At 49.0% G+C, this 17,773-nt stretch overlaps 1 pseudogene; it reads left to right on the top strand.

Annotated features, from left to right (window-relative positions):
• The first annotated feature begins 13,273 nt into the window (after positions 1-13,273).
• LOC113617783 (actin-related protein 3 pseudogene) lies at positions 13,274-14,277 on the top strand (annotated as a pseudogene).
• Positions 14,278-17,773: the final 3,496 nt, after the last annotated feature.

Below are 17,773 nucleotides of genomic sequence, written 5' to 3'. Positions count from 1 at the left end.
GGGAAGCTTAGCTTGCCCCTCTGCCACTTGTGGTTGTTCCAGGTCTGCTTGGGCATCACCACCTCCAGGCTGCCCAGTGGGCTGCTGGCTACTTCCACTCTGAGAAACACAATGCAGCATCCTGTAATTTTTACCCTTTGGTCCTGGCCGCTCCTTCTGGAGCAGCAGAACTAGATTCTGGGAGACTGAAGCCTGGAGAAGATGGGAGATTTGCTGAAGGTGCAAAGATGGGGAGTAGCCTTTGAGTGTGGACCTCCCAGCCGATCCGCTGCAGGGCATTGCTTTGTAGCCCTTTTAAATGTTGGCTTGTTGCCCAGCAAGGTGGACATCCTCACTCAGGGCAAAGACCATGACATACACTCTACTGAGAGAGCCCAGCCTTTATGTCCTACAGAGCCGGGTTCAAATCCCAGGTCCCCCACTTACTAGCTGGATGACTACTCCTCAAAGACTCTTTTTCCTTATTTATTCAATGAGGTTAACAAAAGGACCATAACTGTTATGTTCTGAGTGTAGTTCCTGGTGTATAATAGATGTTCATTCCATCCCCCGCCATCCCCCCAGGCTGCTGTGTGAGGAACACGTCATTAGATGATGAGCTGATTGGCTGAAAAAGCTGCTGGCCCAGGTGCAGGAGCAGAAAAAGATCTGAAAATGGGTCCATGTGCAGCTAATTGCACAGTCTTCTGAGGCCTGAGTTTTTGAGCCGTCAAGAAAATACTGCAAGTGGACGAATCTGGTGTAGGCTGTGTTCGCTCCCACACGGAGTCAGAGTGTACTGCTGGATTTCCATTTGTCTTCATTTTTGAAATTTTATTTAGAGTGAATCCTAAGAAGGCATAAAGCAGGGATATTTTAAGACCAGGGACAATGGGGGGCTGGCTTTGAATGCTCATCACATAGTTATCAGAGATTAAGGCAAAACTGAGAGGCGACAAGTCAGTAGTTGAAAGGCAGGATAACCCCAAGGAAAAGAAGTTCAAGGGTAGGGGAAGTGGGTGGGAAATCTACTGTGGTTATTTCTAGTTTCCTAGATAAATGGTTATAAAACTTGGAAAAATATTGATTAAAACCAGCCTGGAGCAAAAATACCTTGAAAAGAATCATGTAGAGCTCGTCTCCTCTAGAAAGTCTTAGAGGACGTGAGAAGCTTCTCAGAAGCAAAGTTTTCGCGACATACAATGTTGTGTCACAGCAGGACAGGACTGTTCCCCAGGGGCCATGGCTGAGGATTCAATGGCAGGAGGTCCATGCCAGCACCAAGGGCCAGGGCTCTGGGGACAAATAGGCACGAAGGACAGCTCTGGTGAGCAGGGGTGTGACACGTAGAGTCAATACAGAGGCACAACCACTGGGCAGTTTTCCACAACAGTCTGTTCTCACTTAACAGTTTCATCTCTTCTTCCCAGGCCTTTCTTCTCCGAGCTGCAAACCAGGATTTATGGGAGTCCTAGAAATTAAAGCAGGGCTGAGAGCCTACATGTAGGTTGAATGAATCTGCAAACCAAAATTTCAACCTCCCTCATGAACATAGATGCAGAAATCCAGTATCAAATATTAATAAAATAAGGCTAAAAGTTTATATAAAATAATAACACTGCAATCCAAAGTAGAATTTATTTTTGGAAGACAAGCATGACTCAGCATCAGAAAGTCTATTCATGTGACATCATTACAGAATAAGGGGGAAAATATGACCATATCACTAAATGAAGAAAAGCATTTATTACAACTCAATAATAACTCATAATAGAAAATTTTCAGCAAACCAAGAATAGAAGGAACTTCCTCAACCTGAAAGCTATAGCAAACATAATTACTGAGTATATTCCCATAAAATATCCCCAGTAATATTTAGTAAAAGGCGTTGGCTCTCCTAGCCAACGCAACAAGATAAAAAAAAGAAATTAGAGGTATACTTTGTTCATGGATGAGCAGACACAATGTACTAGTGTTAATTTCTTTAGCATTAATTTGTAAATTAAGGTAACTTTTATCAAAATAGATAAATGGAGTATAACAGAAATCTGTATTCAAATATTCTTCCTTTTCGTCTGTTAGAAAGGATAAACACCTCCTCTATCTAAAGTCAATCCTTACACAGCAAAGGCAATAGATCACTTGCCTTCTCATCTACCCGTGGATTTTATTCCCACAGTGATTTCCTTTTCTCCTTCGTTATCCAATTCTCTCTTTTGATTAGATTTTCTTATCAGCATACAAACATCACAGGTGGGCAAACCCGAAGAAATCAGGTAGAGTGATAAAATTATAGTAATTAAAGCAATGTGGTTTTCTGGCACATGGATAAACACTAGATAGATAAAATGGAATTAAGCCCGGAAATGTATCAACAACTTGCCCAGTGTATTCGTGAGGCCAGTGCTCTTCCTCATGCTTTCTCCTCTTCTTCAACTGCACTCGTGTGCTTGGAGACCTCATCAAATTCCACAACTTTAATAGCCACCCATGGGCTAATGACACCACATTTATGTGAACAGACCTAACTTCCTTCCTGAGCTCCTGGCACATATACCCAACTGTCCACCAGACATCTCCATGTCCAAGAAGAACTTCAAATTTAATATCTTAGAAACAGAACTCTTGTCCTCATTCTCTCCTCCTGCCTTCAGATGTGCTTCCCCTGCAGGATTCCCATTTCAGTAAAATACCATCACCATTTACAGAGTTGCTCCAATAAAAAACCCTTCTTTCCTCCCATGTACACACAGATTTGTCACCTGGACCTTCCAAATGGGTCTAGAATCCAGCCACTCCTCCCGCTACGCTACATGCCTGTAGGTCACACCATCATCTGCTGCCTCAACTGTGCTAACAGCTTCCTTACTGGCAGCCCTGCTGCCACCCTTGGCGGTTTTCCTTCACTTATGAAAAATCCCAACTTTTTTTTTTTTTTTCTTTGCGGTACGCGGGCCTCTCACGGCTGTGGCCTCTCCCGTTGCGGAGCACAGGCTCCGGACGCGCAGGCTCAGCGGCCGTGGCTCACGGGCCCAGCCGCTCCGCGGCATGTGGGATCTTCCCGGACCGGGGCACGAACCCATATCCCCTGCATCGGCAGGCAGACTCTCAACCACTGCACCACCAGGGAAGCCCCAAAATCCCAACTTTTTAACCTTTGTCTAGAGGCCCTGCCTTTGTCACCTTGCCATCTACCATCTTCCCACCTTATTGACTTTGCCGAGACACACTGTCTTCTTGAGTTTGTCTCAGCTACAAACGGTGAGCTGCTTTTGCGTCTCGGCTTTGTACTTGCTCCTTTCTCTGCCTGGAAAATGCTCCAGGTCCCTTATAGTCTGCACTCTGTGAGAACAAGGCTGCCGTCTGTCTGTTTGTCTCATTCACTGCTGTACGGCCAATATTTAGAACAGTGCCTGGCACACAAGAGGCACCCAATAACATCTATTTAAAGAATAAATGCTTACATGAAATAGTAACCATTAAATAGTACTAAGGGAATGGAGAAGAAGCTGGAATAGCCAACAAATTGAGCAGGGACAGTTTGCTTCCCATATAAAAATAAAATTAGACACCTACCCCGCTTTGAATATAAAAACTTCCAGGGCATTTAAGGTCTCATTGTGAAAAGCAAAACCACAAAACTTGAAAAAAAAAAACCGCCTGTATCCCCTTTATGGTACCTGGTAGAGAGGGATTTGTGAAACGACACTGGAACACAAAGCACGAAGGACCGGCATGGCTCGTCACACAGAAGGCCTCAGCCTGGCCCCGTCACTCCGGGAAGGGCTGCAGTGGAGGAGGGCTTGGTCGGAGACAGCAGGTGAGCAAGGCTAAAACCTCTGATACCTGAAGAATGGAGGAGGTGAGGATGTGAGTGTGTTTACCCAAATCTTGGAGTTCTCAAAAGAGAAGACATTTGAGAGGAAGGGGACTTAGGATAAATAAAAAGACTTACTTTATGGGAGGCAATACATATATCCCTCCAAAGTGGTTGTACCTTTGTAAGAACCTTCAAGAACAGGTAGCTTTACTTTGTGGATGACACGTCCGACAGGACGCTCAGTGCATCCCCTGGGCTCTGAGGACAGCGTCCTGGGGAGAGGCCATTCCCGCTCTCCCGTCACGGGACACGGGCCCCGGGTGAGCAAGGTGATGGGATGTTGAGGTCCTTTGATCCCCGGCAGGCTTTGGGGCCTGGCTCTGCGGCCTGGCTCTGCCCGGTAACAGCCACTAATGTGGTGACAATAGAACCTGTCCCGTGGGGCTGTTGGCAGCATAATGAGCTGACAGTAGTAAAGTCTAAGCACCTTGAAAAGTAGTAATTACTGGGCCAGCTGATCTCGCAGCAAGAGTAAGGTCTCAGTGTCAGCAGAAGCCTCCCTTGACAAAGCCACGGGCGCACGGCTGGGAACAGGCCCAGAGGCTCACTCAGGGACCTCCGCGGAGGCCTGTCCCACACGCCATTCGTGCTCAGGGTCATCCCACAGCGCCCGAGTCACAGGAAGACAGGCTCACGAGCGTGCTGACGTCACGCAACCTGTGACGGGCGAGACCCACCTCTCAGCCGATTGTGTCAGGAAGGGCGGTGAAGCCAGTGGTGCGTTCTCAGCCTCCCTGCCTGAAGCAAAGCCCAACGGGGCTTAAGATTTTGATTTAAAATATGTGTAAATTTGAATTTATTTAAAATTATTTAAAAACGTGCGTAGCTCTTGATCTGGAAACGCCAGCTTCAGGAAAAGCCCTCGACTGGGCTCCTTTGACCTGGCAGAGCTTGGGTCCGATCCCGCTTCACGTTCCAGGTGGAGTTGCCTTGCAAGGTTCTGATGGAGACAGCCATCCAGCTGGGCTCGTCTCTGGGCGTTGGGTAGACGGGGCCAGCCCCTTCCATTATTGGGGTCTTGCTTTTCTCACCCACAAAGGAGAAGCTTGGCTAAGATCAGCCCCAGCTCCGATTTCTAGAGGAGTTCTGTCATTCGATGGTAGCACCTGGCTCTGGGGACTGAATCACTAAGTAGTCTCAAATCCATGTAAAGGAATATTTCATTCTCTTTCCAGAAGACAAATATAACGCAGCCACGAAAAACGACAGGAAGAGGGTTTTTTTTGATACAAATATTCTGTAAGATGCATATTATATTTTCTTTGTCAGTTGCTTTGGAAAAAATAAATGTTCACCGATCTCCTTCATAAGAAGAGCCAGGTGTCGCTTAATGACACTGGTTAAGTGGTCACGACTCTGCCAGTGTTCATAAAGGCCATTACCTCAGGCCACTGAAACGGACCTGTTGATGTATTAAATGGTGATGGGCGGGGCACCTGGAGCAATTTCTTTTATGGGTTAACACAGAATTAATATACCTAAATGGTTAAATCTGTTACTAGCATGGGTTCTTCCGTAAGGAAAAATGGAAAAAGGGTCACAGAAATCTTCCACTGTGATGCTAGAATTAGTGAACGTGTAGCGTCTTCATCCTAACTGAAATGCCGGAATGGTTATGATACACTCAGGATACAGTGATCCGTTTGGGCTGTCTCCCCACCTCCCTTCTATTTTGAGCCCGGAAGTGTTTTAGGTATTTTCCTTTTATAAGCGTAAATCCATAGCTCAAAATATTCCCTAGGTAGCCTGCTAATTTGCAAGACACCGTATTTATGTGCTCAACATATATTTGCTAAGAACCCGCTGTGTGCCAGGTGGCCCCCTAAATTCTGAGATGCAGCGGTAGAAAATGAACATCCCTTCCGTCATAGAGCTGACATTTTGGAGGGCAGTAATATCGCTGTTTTGTTATGAAATCTGTTGTACTTTTACGACCTTGCGGAAGCGTAAGATGGGGCCCTCCCCTGCTCCCTGCAGGCTGTGCCCATGAGGCTGAGCTGTGCCTACAGCCCTCTCTTTCTCCTTCCTGTGGGTGGGCCCTGGGAGGGCAGGGACCGTGGGAGTTCATTGTGGCATCCAGCGCCTGGCACAATTCAGGGCACACAGTAGGTGTTTCGTGACTCTGCAGGTATCATAGGACTAGCTTTTTCCTAAAAACATTCTGGGTTCTAGTTACTGGCAAATTCCGGAGGGCAGGAGCGTGTCTGTTGTTTTCTTTTCTTGCCTTCTCATGGAAGCAGCTAGTTCAAGCGGGATGAGTAGGCTCACACCTGCTCGTTGGTGTTATTCTTCCTTTACCAGAGCAGCATTACCGGCTTTTATTTACCTAAAGTCACCCGGAAATTGTCCTTAAAGCACGGAAGTAATCAGATCACGTTCCTCAGAGCATCTGCAAAACGATTTTCCTAAGAATCCTAAGAAGTCTTCAGGAATTATCAAAGGGAGAGAATATGGACGCTCCCTCATCTTTCCCGAGCCGGCTTTGCTCAGCGCTTAGCAGTACGTGCCAGTGCTATTTTTGGGAACTCGCTCAAACCAGGAAGTTCAGGGAACTCGCAGGTAGAGTGGGTGTCGCTTCCACTCTGCACTGTGCTTCTCTGATTCTCCGTTTAGAGGCTCGGACTTACCCAGAATCCGCCCGACTTGGCATTTCCTGACTTTTGGCTTTGGACCCGCATGGTGTTTAAACAAAGGGTGTGTGGGATCCAGCGGGGTTGGGGCCCGGGCATTGTTTGACTATCACCCGGGATAAGGAATTAGAGGGTGATGTAAAAACGAGCTTAGTGTCAGGCCCCCGAACCCTTGTTTATTATGTGACAGCAATGCAAGTCCATTTTATGACAGTGAAAAAAATCAGTGGAGCTACATACTCTGATTTAAGACATGATCTGAGTTACTTCCTCTTAAACAAACACCTTCACTTGGCTGCCCTTAGCCACCAAAACACCAGGCTGCAGTGTACAGGGTCGTACTTGACGCTGCTGAGAAAAGTGCACCTTCTGGGATGGCAACAAGGTGCAAATAATCTAGTCTTACCTTATTTCTGCGGAGGGTGACAAGATTTTTGTGAATTTAACTATTTACAGAAAAAAACCTGCCTGTTGCTTGTACCTTCCCTCGATCTAACAACCTAGGAAATGAACTTGCGTTTTTATTTCTTGCTTTCTAAATTTTATGGGGGATACGAATTTAATAATCATGGTCTTAGTTTTACTAGAATAGACTCGATTCAAAATATTATCATCAGACTGTGTGTCTAAATTTCTTTTCATGGTGGGGGGAATGGGCCCTCTGTGAAGAGCTTGTCGTGTAAGGCAGTAGTGGGTGTCTGGGTCTGGGCGCTGGAGCTCCCAGCTGCCGTGGTCCCAGGACCTCGCTCCTGCCCTAAGAGCATGTTTCTAAACCAGCCTGTGGAGCAGCCTGAGGGCCGGGCAGGAGGGGACGCCAGAGGTTTCATCGCCCCAGGGAGGTGGGGACCCAGACGCTTTGGGAGTTTACTCTGATTCTCACTTCCTTGCTGGAATGAAGCAGATCCTGTGGTGGGATGAGGGGCAGGCCACCGCCCCAGAAGCCGGCATGTGGGGTAAAGAGGGAGGTGTCCCCCCTACCCACGAGGTTGCTGCTGGAAGTGCTGTCCAGTCGCTGGGCGTGTGGCAGCGAGCCCTGAGAGCCACAGTCCCCTGCCAGCTCCCTTCTCGTCCTCACAGTCTCGCTCACGTTCAGTCAACGGGAAATCATCTCGTGTCTGCGACGTGCGGCGTGTCCATTCAGCACCTGCCCACTGAGTGTTTGCTACATTCCAGGGACCACGCGAGGGGCTGGATGCTCAGCCACAGGTCACGCCTGCACCCTCACAGAGTACGGTAGAGGGAGAGGTGCAAATGGATTCGTGCCTCCCGTGCTTCCAGAGGGTGAGAGGGCCGGGGTGGGCAGGTGCCGCCGGGCATGGAGGGCAGAGCTGGACTGGGGGTCTTCCTGTGTCTCTGGGGTGTCCCTGATGCCAAGTCTGGAGGACCACCCACTCCTCTCGGGATGCTACCCAACACCAGCGCCTAGGAGACTGAGGGTTAATGCCTCATAGCAGAGCTTTCAAAAAGAATGTTAATTATTGTAAAAATACTGTGTGTGGATTATAGAATGTTTTGAAAACGTAATAAAATTTTTTAAATGAGACAAAGGAAAAAAATCAAAGACACAGTAACAACCACTCTGATCACCCGTGTTTCTTTCCGGTTTTCCGCTCAGATATATTTTAAAGTGGCTACACGTATAGCCTATTAAAACACAGTATTCTTCCTTTTTTTTACTTCAGGTGTTATCCACTGAATTCCCTATACTCTTAGAGATTCTTTTTTTAAAAATTTTTATTGGAGTATAGTTGAGTTACCATGTTGTGTTAGTTTTAGGTGTTCAGCAAAGTGCATCAGCTATACATATACCCACTCTTTTTTAGATTCTTTTCCCATGTAGGTCATTAAGGAGTCTTGGCAACAGGATTCTGTAATGGCTGAATAATATTCTATGTCTTGGATTTGCTTGTCTGGTTTAAATTTTTCTCTATTTACAAACAAGTTTTTGATACCCATCTTTGTCAACAGAATATTATGTTTTTATTAGCATTTTTTTAGTTGACCCCTTGGGATAGATTTCTAGAAGTGGAAGTGTTGGACCAAAGTACATAAATGTTTTCAAAGGTCTTTGGCGAACGCCATCAAATTATTTTGCAGAAAGTTTACGGGAACCTTGTTCCTGGGCACCCGTAGTGCTGTGGGCACAGGCCTTGGGTCCGTCAGGCAAACACTGCCTTTCTGTCTTAATGGCATTTCTTTTTAAACTAAGAAAGTTAACTTTTATTAGCCACTTGTATTTCTTTTTTCCTTTTTTTTTTTTTTTGGTCAATTCTCTTTCCTGTCCTAATTTTCTATCATCTTAGTTGTTATTTCCATTGATTTTTTTTTAGTGAGTATTCACCTTCCTTTATTACCTGTGGTGCAAACATTTTCTCAAGACATTTAATTTTTAGATGTTTATTTGATAGACATTTTATATTTGTATGTTGAGTCTATTCATTTTTTTCTGTATTTCTAAGAAGGAACTGAACTTTTGATATAAAACGACACCACCTCAGTGTGTCAGCTTCGAGGTGCTAGTATTTAGCGGTAAGAGTACAAGTTGTCCTAGTATTTAATGAATGGAACCAGGTTCTGTCCCATTTGGGTATAAAATGATGGGTTCAAAAAAAAAAAAGCTTCTCAGAATAAAATGGAAGCTCCCTTACGGTGACTATTTCACTTTTATTCGGTCTGATAGCCACAGTTAGAAGATTTTCTATTCATCCGGTCCCTTAAGCAGACAAAAGCGGTCCTTCAGGATTCTTTCTCTTGGGTTTTCCCCCAAATACATTCATTCAAATGTCATTTCTTTTGGAAGTTGGTGGCAGTCTGACTTCGGAAGAATCAGGACGAGCTTGAACTCTCCTGGTTATAAGGAAAGACAATAATAATAAAGCCTTTGTCGTAGGGGCGGAGGAGGGTGGGTGGGTTTGCTCAGGGTTAAGGACGGGGCGTTCGCTGCCGAGCCTGTCCGTCCTGACTCAGGGGCCCTGAGGGTCTGACCGGGCCTTGCAGGGGACACAGAGAAATCCATTTTGCGGTCCTGCCGGGGCTCAGAGCTGGAACCCACTCTGTGAGGAGCCCCAGGCACCTGGAACTGGTGATGAGTTACCTCTTAGCCCTACAAATCGAACGCGGCAGTATTCTGGCTATAGGTGACCCCCCTTTGTCCTGTCCAATAACCGAGGTTTGGCTGTGTCATTACCGTGAAACAAAGGCTCCAGCGACGGCCAGGCAGGGGCTGGAGGCGGCCCAGAGGAAGGCGCGTTCTGATGGCTTTGCGACTCTTTCCCTAAATAACGTGGCCATGAATCATGACCTCTTGGAGGATGACTCAAACCAAATGAACCAGAGAGCCCTGATTCTTCTCTGCAGGCAGGACTGGACTTGACCTGGAATCTTCCTTGTTTTCATGACAAGGGGCAAGACCCGAACCCTGCCACACCGTGCAAACGCCATTCGATACAGGTGCTGTGTGGCCGGGGACGTTTCCGGCTGCCACGCTGGAAAAATACTGCCTGAGTCACCCTTTGCTGGGTGTCACAGGGCCTTCTCCTCCAGGCGCGGACCCCGCGGGCCCTGGTCTCTCCCTTCGCCTCTGATTGTTCTCTGGCTTCCCCGGAAGCCCCGCTGACGAACCACGGGGGCTGGAGTGACTCACAGGAAGGCCGAGCATCAGGGTCAGAGGGGCCCTCATGAGCCCCACACTCCACCGCACCCCGATGCGGAGAGGCCTAGAGACCCGACTGGTCACTGTCCCACCGGCACGAGGGACTGAGTTTTCTGGTTGCTAGTTTAGTGCTCTTCTCGTGCCAAGAGTGCTCAGATCTTGGATATAAGCTTCCAGACACAGTCCTTTGTTCAGCAAGTATCCACCAAGCGCCTCCTTCGGGGCAGGGCTGTGGTCCTTTCCATTGTCCCGGGCTCCCTGTCACCTGCTGCTCTTCCCTCCGACCCTCTGCGACCATCAGGCCCTTCATCGTCCTCCCACGAGCACCCTCCGTCTCCCGAGCGCATGGATGGTTCCCGGGCGCCGGGCGATCCTCCTTGCCTTTGAACCCTCCCTCCCCCTCCCTCCTCCAGCATCTAAGGGCTTCTCCTGTGGCCTTGCTGGGAGGCTGCACGCTAACTGCCCATGAATTACATACATGTTAGAATGGAAGTGACGGGAGAAGAGAACTAATGTGTGTCCCTCTCTCAGGCTGATCTTTGTAGAAATGGGGAACTTGGGAGAAATGGTGCCTCGGCCCACAATTTGCTCCATACATTTCCATACATTTTTATGGACAGCCAGCACTGGCCGTGGTCAAAGGTGTGGGCTCTGCAACGCAGCTGTCAGGGTTCACATCCCCGAGCCCCACAAACTAGAGGGGGACCTTGGTTTCCTCATCTGTAAAGTGGGGAAGTGTTAACACCTACCTTGCTGTGTTCTCTTGAAGGTTAGTGCATTAATATTCCCATGGTTACTTAAAGGTAGGGATTGGTAGCGGGCAGCTGGAGCACGTGTGCAGCTGGGCCCCGATGGGGACGTGCCAGTGTCTGGGCTCCAAGAGGACGGTCTGATGGGGCGGGCCCTTAGGTGGCAGCTCTCAGGCCACTGTGCGGGAGCTCCCCACGCGACCTGCCTATTTATCCCTCCGCCCGTCTGATTTCCAGCCTGGCTCCTGGTTCCAGCTCAGGGAGGAGCCCCTCCACCCCACACACCAGCCGCCTCTTTCTTCCTTTGTGGCCTGACTGTTCCAGAGGCTTCTCTTTCCGGGTGGGGAGGGAGGCACACGCTGGTGACATTGATGGTGCAGCCGGCCAGTGTCACCTCCACCCAGGACCACATGGGGAGGGCTCACCACTGCTTGGAGTCCTTCCCAGGGCTGGTGATGGGCAGTGTGTTTCTGGATGCGACCAGATGTGTGTCCTCAGAGAGCGGACGCCACAGGGCCGGGCAGGGCGGACGCCTTCGAGGTCCTGTGTCTACCGGTTGTCACTGCAGGCAGAGGCTTCCATGCTCCGTCTCAGCTTCCAGAAGAGTGTGGGGCCTTTAGGACTTTGTTTTTTGAATCTTAAGACTGGGGAGTGCGTCTGACTTTGCATCCCTAAGTGCACAGCTGCTTCTCCTTTGTTTATGACGGAAAAATGTCCACACACAGTATTTATCACCTTCACCATTTGCGGTGCACAACTCAGCAGCATGGAATACATCACAATATTGTGTGACCATCACCTCTGTCTGTACCCAAACCTTTCATCATCAGTATCAACTCCATCCCAGCGCACGCTAGCCCCGGGCCCCTCCCTGGATGAATTCGTCAATGGTATTCCTTTTTTAAAAAAATTGAAGTATAACTGACATACATGCAGCATTACATTAATTTCAGCGTAATGATTCGACATTTATATATGTTGCAAAGTGATCACTGAAATAAGTCCTGTGTCTTGAAAGGACTTTTAAAAGAAGAGAATACTTCAGACATGACAATACAACTAAAATAGAAAGGGCATCCTTCCCAGCCAAAGAAGGTGAATTTTGCAGATACAATGGAAGTACCAAGGTATCCCTTTCTGAGCGGAGAACAAATTCTGAATTTGGGTTTGTCATTCCTATGGCTGCCTTTATAATTTTACTATGTCCAAACGTATTTATAAATAATGGGCCATAGTGTTTTGCATGTTTTTAAAAAACTTCTATGTAAGCGGTATCATTCTGTTCCTCCCCAGATCTCTTCTCCCTGCGTTCTCCCCTCAGCACTGTGGTTTTAACAGGTGCCCATTTTGGGTCAGGAAGTTCTAGTTCTTCTTCTTTTGGTTCCTGCTGGAGTGGGATCCCTGGGGCAAGGACACCAACCTTTGTGGGTCCATCCTTCTCTAAAGGAAAATGTAGATTCCCAGATAATGCTGGAAGAACATTTTTGCCAACAACTTTTGTGCACATTGATCATTTTTCTAGGGTATCAGTTGAGGGATGGGATTGCGGGGGGGAAAGCCACGGACGTTTTCTACACACAGGTCTTCCCAATTTCCACTCCAAGCCTGTGAGCTTTTCAGGCTCCTCTTATACCAGCCACTCATGGGGTTTTCTTTTTCAGATAATGTATATGAAATAATATCGATGTAATTTGGGGGGGCACAAAATTCGTTTTATTGATGACAAAATACCAAAGAAGTACATTCTCATAGTAAAGAACCAAGGCCCCTGCAGAAGTACAGGGGATAGCTGGCCTGGCCGGGGCGTCGCCATTGAAGGCCACCTTGGCTTCCCGGGGAAAGGCGGCGGGAGGGGAAGAAGTTGTAGGGCGGGGACAGGAGTGAGGAGCGGGGAGAGAGGGGGGAGGAGGCCGCGGGGGGCAGCACAGGGACTGCCTGCCAGGCTTGAGGACGTGGTAACCGCTGACGGAGGCTGCTGCTCTCTCACTACTGCTTTGTCTTCCCGGCTCCCCCCCACCCGCCGACGGAGAGGGCAGCCCGGCCGAGGCTGGTCAGGTAGCGTCTACCTCTCGCCGCCCATCCCTGGCCCCAGCTGGCACGGAGCAGACGGTGGCAGCCGCAGGCAAGGAGGAAGATGGCCGGACGGCTGGCGGCCCGTGGGGTGGACCGTGGCACGGGGTGTACAAAACTAGGATATGCCAGAAATAGGGAGCCACAGGTTATTATCCCTTCCTGTATCGCTATTAAGGAGTCAGCAAAAGTGGGTGATCGAGCTCAGAGGAGGGTGATGAAAGGTGTTGATGACCTAGACTTCTTCATTGGTGATGAGGCAACAGGACAACCTACATATGCAACAAAGCGGCCAGTCCTCCATGGCATCGTTGAAGATTGGGACTTGATGGAAAGGTTTACGGGGCAAGTGATCTTGAAATATTTAAGGGCGGAGCCTGAAGGCCATTATCTTCTTTGGACTGAACCTCCACTGAGTGCTCCAGAAAACAGGGAGGATACTGTGAAATAACGTTTGAGTCCTTCAGTGTTCCAGGCTAGTACATTGCTGTATAGGCCGTTCTTGCGGTAGCTGCGTCCGGGACCTCCAGACGAGTAGGAGAATGGACGTTGACCGGTACGGTAGTAGACAGTGGAGACGGTGTCACTCATGTCATCCCTGTGGCTGAAGGGTATGTGATTGGCAGCTATATTAAGCACATTCCAATCGCAGGACGAGATCTAGCCTATTTTATTCAGCAATTGCTGAGAGATTGAGAAGTAGGAATTCCTTCAGAGCAATCCTTGGAAAGTGCTAAGGCAGTAGAGAAGCGCTATAGTTATGTCTGACCAGATTTAGTAAGAGAATTTAAGCATGATACAGATGGATCAAAGTGGATTAAACAGTATACTGGAATCAATGCTATCTCCAAGAGAGAATTTTCCATTGATGTTGGATATGAGAGGTTCTTGGGACCTGAAATTTCTTTTCATCCAGAGTTTGCTAATCCAGACTTTCCTCAGCCTATCTCAGAAGCTGTAGATGAAGTAATTCAGAATTGTCCTACTGATGTCAGACGTCCTCTCTACAAGAATATTGTCCTCTCTGGAGGTTCAGCGATGTTCAGGGACTTCGGACGCCGCTTGCAAAGAGATTTGAAAAGAACTGTAGATGCCAGGCTGAAATTAAGTGAGGAATTGAGTGGTGGTAGATTGAAGCCAAAACCTATTGACGTACGAGTCATTACACACCACATGCAGCGATATGCAGTTTGGTTTGGAGGATCCATGCTGGCTTCCACACCTGAGTTCTACCAAGTATGCCACACCGAAAAGGATTAGCAAGAAATTAGACCCAGCATTTGTCATCACAATCCAGTGTTTGGAGTCATGTCTTAGAATTGGCTTCATCGTTATTGGGGTTAGGGAGGTGGGGAAGAAGTAATCTTTCTGATTCCCTGTTTTGTCTGGATGGCTGGTTTTGAGGTTGTAAACCTAACTTGAAATAGTAAGACGAAACATAATTAGACAGGATTATTTTAATAAGCATATCGACATGCGAATGTAGAGGAGAGCCAAAATGATTAAGTGTTTTTCTTTAGATTGAATATTTGAATCTTCTGTGTATCAAAAAGAAGTGGGTTTTAGTTCTTTCTGTGCCCTGGTATTTTGTATATTATTGAATTACCCAAGATTTGATGGGATTTATCGGTACGTCGATAGCTCTGTAATGCTTGAATTGTACGCTCTGAAGTGTGCAGTGCAAGAGCTTGTTTATATTTCATACTTTTTATACTATGAGGAAAAAAAGTCAAAGAAAAACTAGTATTTGTGGGGAGAAAAGTGACCAAGTAAAGGATAAATGCAAAAAAGAGCCTATGAGAGTTGGCGTGCAGACACACTCACGGGACTCCAGTCATTGGAAGTGCTCCCATACCCTGTGCCCCGCAATGGTTTTCTCTGCAAGTGCCTTCGGAACTAAGAAGCTAGTATCTTGGATTAACTGATGCCTGCTAGTGCTTTCTGATCACTCGCGTTCTGTTTCTCGCTTTAAAGGAAAAGTAAAGACAAGACTGTTTGACCAGTATTGCAGTTCTGTAGCGTCATTTCTTATTAAAAAAAGAATAATTTCATTACCCAAATTGGTATATTGAAAGCCTAACACCATTCTAATAAAGGCACAAATTTCTTTTTAATACTTGTTTTCAGCTCTTTAATCTCTTTATAAGTTAACTAGTAAATCTATTTTCTTCAAAAAAAAAAAAAAGTACGGGGCATAAAAGTGGAAACTTTCCCTCGCTCCACTCCCATCTCACAGAGCTAGGACCTCTCCATCCTGGAACTTCCAGTGGATTCACAAAGACATGCACGTACGTACCACACGTGCACATACATACACATGTATGTATATATACATATATAACATTTAATTGTATATTTATATATAAATAAAATATTATTTAGCATAAGTAACAAAATCTACAACGTACATTGTCCTGCAATCCCCCCCTTCAGATTTCACGTAAAATGACAGGGTTTGGTTATTCCCTGGTATTATGTTACGTGGATGTACCACTATCAACAAATGTGTCTTTTAAAGACCTTTAGCTAGTTAAAATATTAAAGCACTTCTTTTTTAAAAAAGTAAGCAATCAGAGCTGGCTGAGCAGGGGAGGAGAGCGGCTAGCCAGAGGGCCCTCTGGGTGCCCACCGTGATGCCAGGCTGAGTCCGCCCATCTCCTCCCCTCTTCCCCCCAGGGCTGCCCCCAGCTTCCCGGCTCTTTCCCCTGTATGTTCCCCTCTGATCTTCCTCAGCAGCCAGCTGTTGGGGGGAGCTGCAGAGGGTTTCAGGCCCGCATGGGGGTTCCAGCTGGGAGGCCAGGGGAGGGGGCAGATGGGCTCCGCCTGCAGCCTGGGGCGGCAGGGCCTGTGTGTGGACAGGGTCTAGGGCGACAGGTGACACGTGACTGCATTTATCTGCAGCGTGTCACACTAGTCTTATCCGCACTGTAGGCCAGTGGCAGGTGTTACTGGAATAAACACTTGCTTCCAGTGCGATTGTATAGCCCACAGTCCCCGGCACGCGGGTGCCACCTCCCCGTTCACGGTGCCATGTAAGGAAGACTCCACGTGTGTGGTCCGAGACCTCCGCCTGGACGAGGGGCTGAGGGCTGACCGCTGCGCTCCTCTCTGGCGGAGACCATAGACCCATGCACGTCTCAGAGCCAGGACATTTTCACCATCACTGCTGCTCCGACGGGGACGGAGAGGGTCGAGGTTCAGCCCCCTATTTGGCCCCCTATCTGGCCCTGGGCTGGACCTCCCACCTCTGTGCAGCAGCCCCCAACTTTCTCCTCGGGTGCGCCCGCAGGGTGTGCCGGCTGAAGGGCCCGCATCTCGCTGACGGCTTGCTTCAAAGGCGCCAGGTGCCCCCGTGGCCTTCCATCCAGCGTGTCTCACCGGCCTCATGAGGGTCCTTAGTCGTGGAAGAGTTACTTCAATTTGAGAACAGGATCCTTCCACTTTAGGACTTGGCTGTGTAACTCGCACATGTCTAGATGTGCAACCGTGGCCAGTGAAGAGGCCACACTCTTCCCACACATTTCCTTTGCCTCCGTCTGCCTTGCTCGAGCCAGCAGGTGGTACTCAGGGACCCTTACTAGCCCCGGGCCCAGGCCCTGTGCTGGGAGGTGTACGTCCCCCTGCAGGCCCACATGGGCATCGGACGCCGCGCTCCATGCCCACCCGGGAACTGTCAGGCCAGGGATGGCGTGACTTCCCCTGTAAGAAGCTGTACACACAAAACTCAGGTTGTCAGTCAGGGTGTATTTTCTTTTCAGTGAGACCAGCCTCCGGGCCGTGGAATGTGCTGGAACCCTGTCCGAGAAGTGTTGGACCTTTGGGTGGGGAGTCCTGGGCGGGGGGCAGTGGGACACGGCCTCTCCCACTCTCCTCCCCACGTCCACATCTGGCCACAGCTGCAAGGACACCTGCCGGGTCCCTCCGACCGGCCCCTCACAAGTTACTGACCTGGAGTTTTGTGCTTCCTTTTCCAGAATTACTTCGTTTGCTTCTCATCATCCCTCTGTCGTTTACAGGGGAAAACACATGGGGGACAAATGAGGAAACCGAGCCCCTGGACGAGCTGCTGTCACCGCTGCTTCCTCCTGCTTGGAGCGAAGCAAGGGGACCACTTGTCCCTCCCCCAGAGCTGCCGTTTCCCGTGATGGGGCTGCAGGGTGGGAACCCAGGTGCCCCCGGAGTCATTCCTCGGTGTAGTGGGTTGAGCTGTGTCCTCCCAAAGCTATGTTGACGTCCTAACCCCCGGTTCCTGTGAACGTGACCTTGTTTGGAAATAGGGTGTTTGCAGATGTCATCAGGAGGTTAGGACGACGCCTCGTAGGGAGAGGAGAAGGCCGTGTGACACCAGGGCGGAGCTCCGGGAAGGCACAGGCCGGCGGCACCCCAGGAGCTGCAAGAGGTGAGGAAATTCTGCCCAGAGTCTTGCGGGGAGCTCGGCCCTGCATCTCTACTGCTCAGGCCCCAGGTGTGGTGCCCACTGCCTGCGGCAACCACGGGGACGGGAACCTGCCGCGGGGATGTAGCCGTGTGGAGGGTTTACAGATGGGATTCAAACCTTTCCAGACGCGGTCAAACGTGTTCCAGGAGGGAGAGGAAGAGAGAGAGGGGGTCAGGTGCGTAGTCATCCTGCAGCTGACAGCGCCTAGGGCCGCCGTGGACCAGCCCACACCTAGCCTGGCTGGCGGCCCTCACGCATCTGCATACAGCTGGCCTCCTCTGGGCATCCTGGGGACTCTGCACAGACGCGGGCGGAGGGGCGGGGACGCCTGGTCACACAGGGTGAGGACCCCGACCCCGGGCCCAGTTCTTCTCC

This window comes from Aethalodelphis obliquidens, unplaced genomic scaffold, assembly GCF_003676395.1.
Source record: "Aethalodelphis obliquidens isolate GAN/ISIS:26980383/991018 unplaced genomic scaffold, ASM367639v1 scaffold5, whole genome shotgun sequence".
NCBI lineage: Eukaryota > Metazoa > Chordata > Mammalia > Artiodactyla > Delphinidae > Aethalodelphis > Aethalodelphis obliquidens.
Note: the sequence above shows the minus strand (reverse complement) of the source record. Positions and strands in the feature narration are given on the sequence as shown.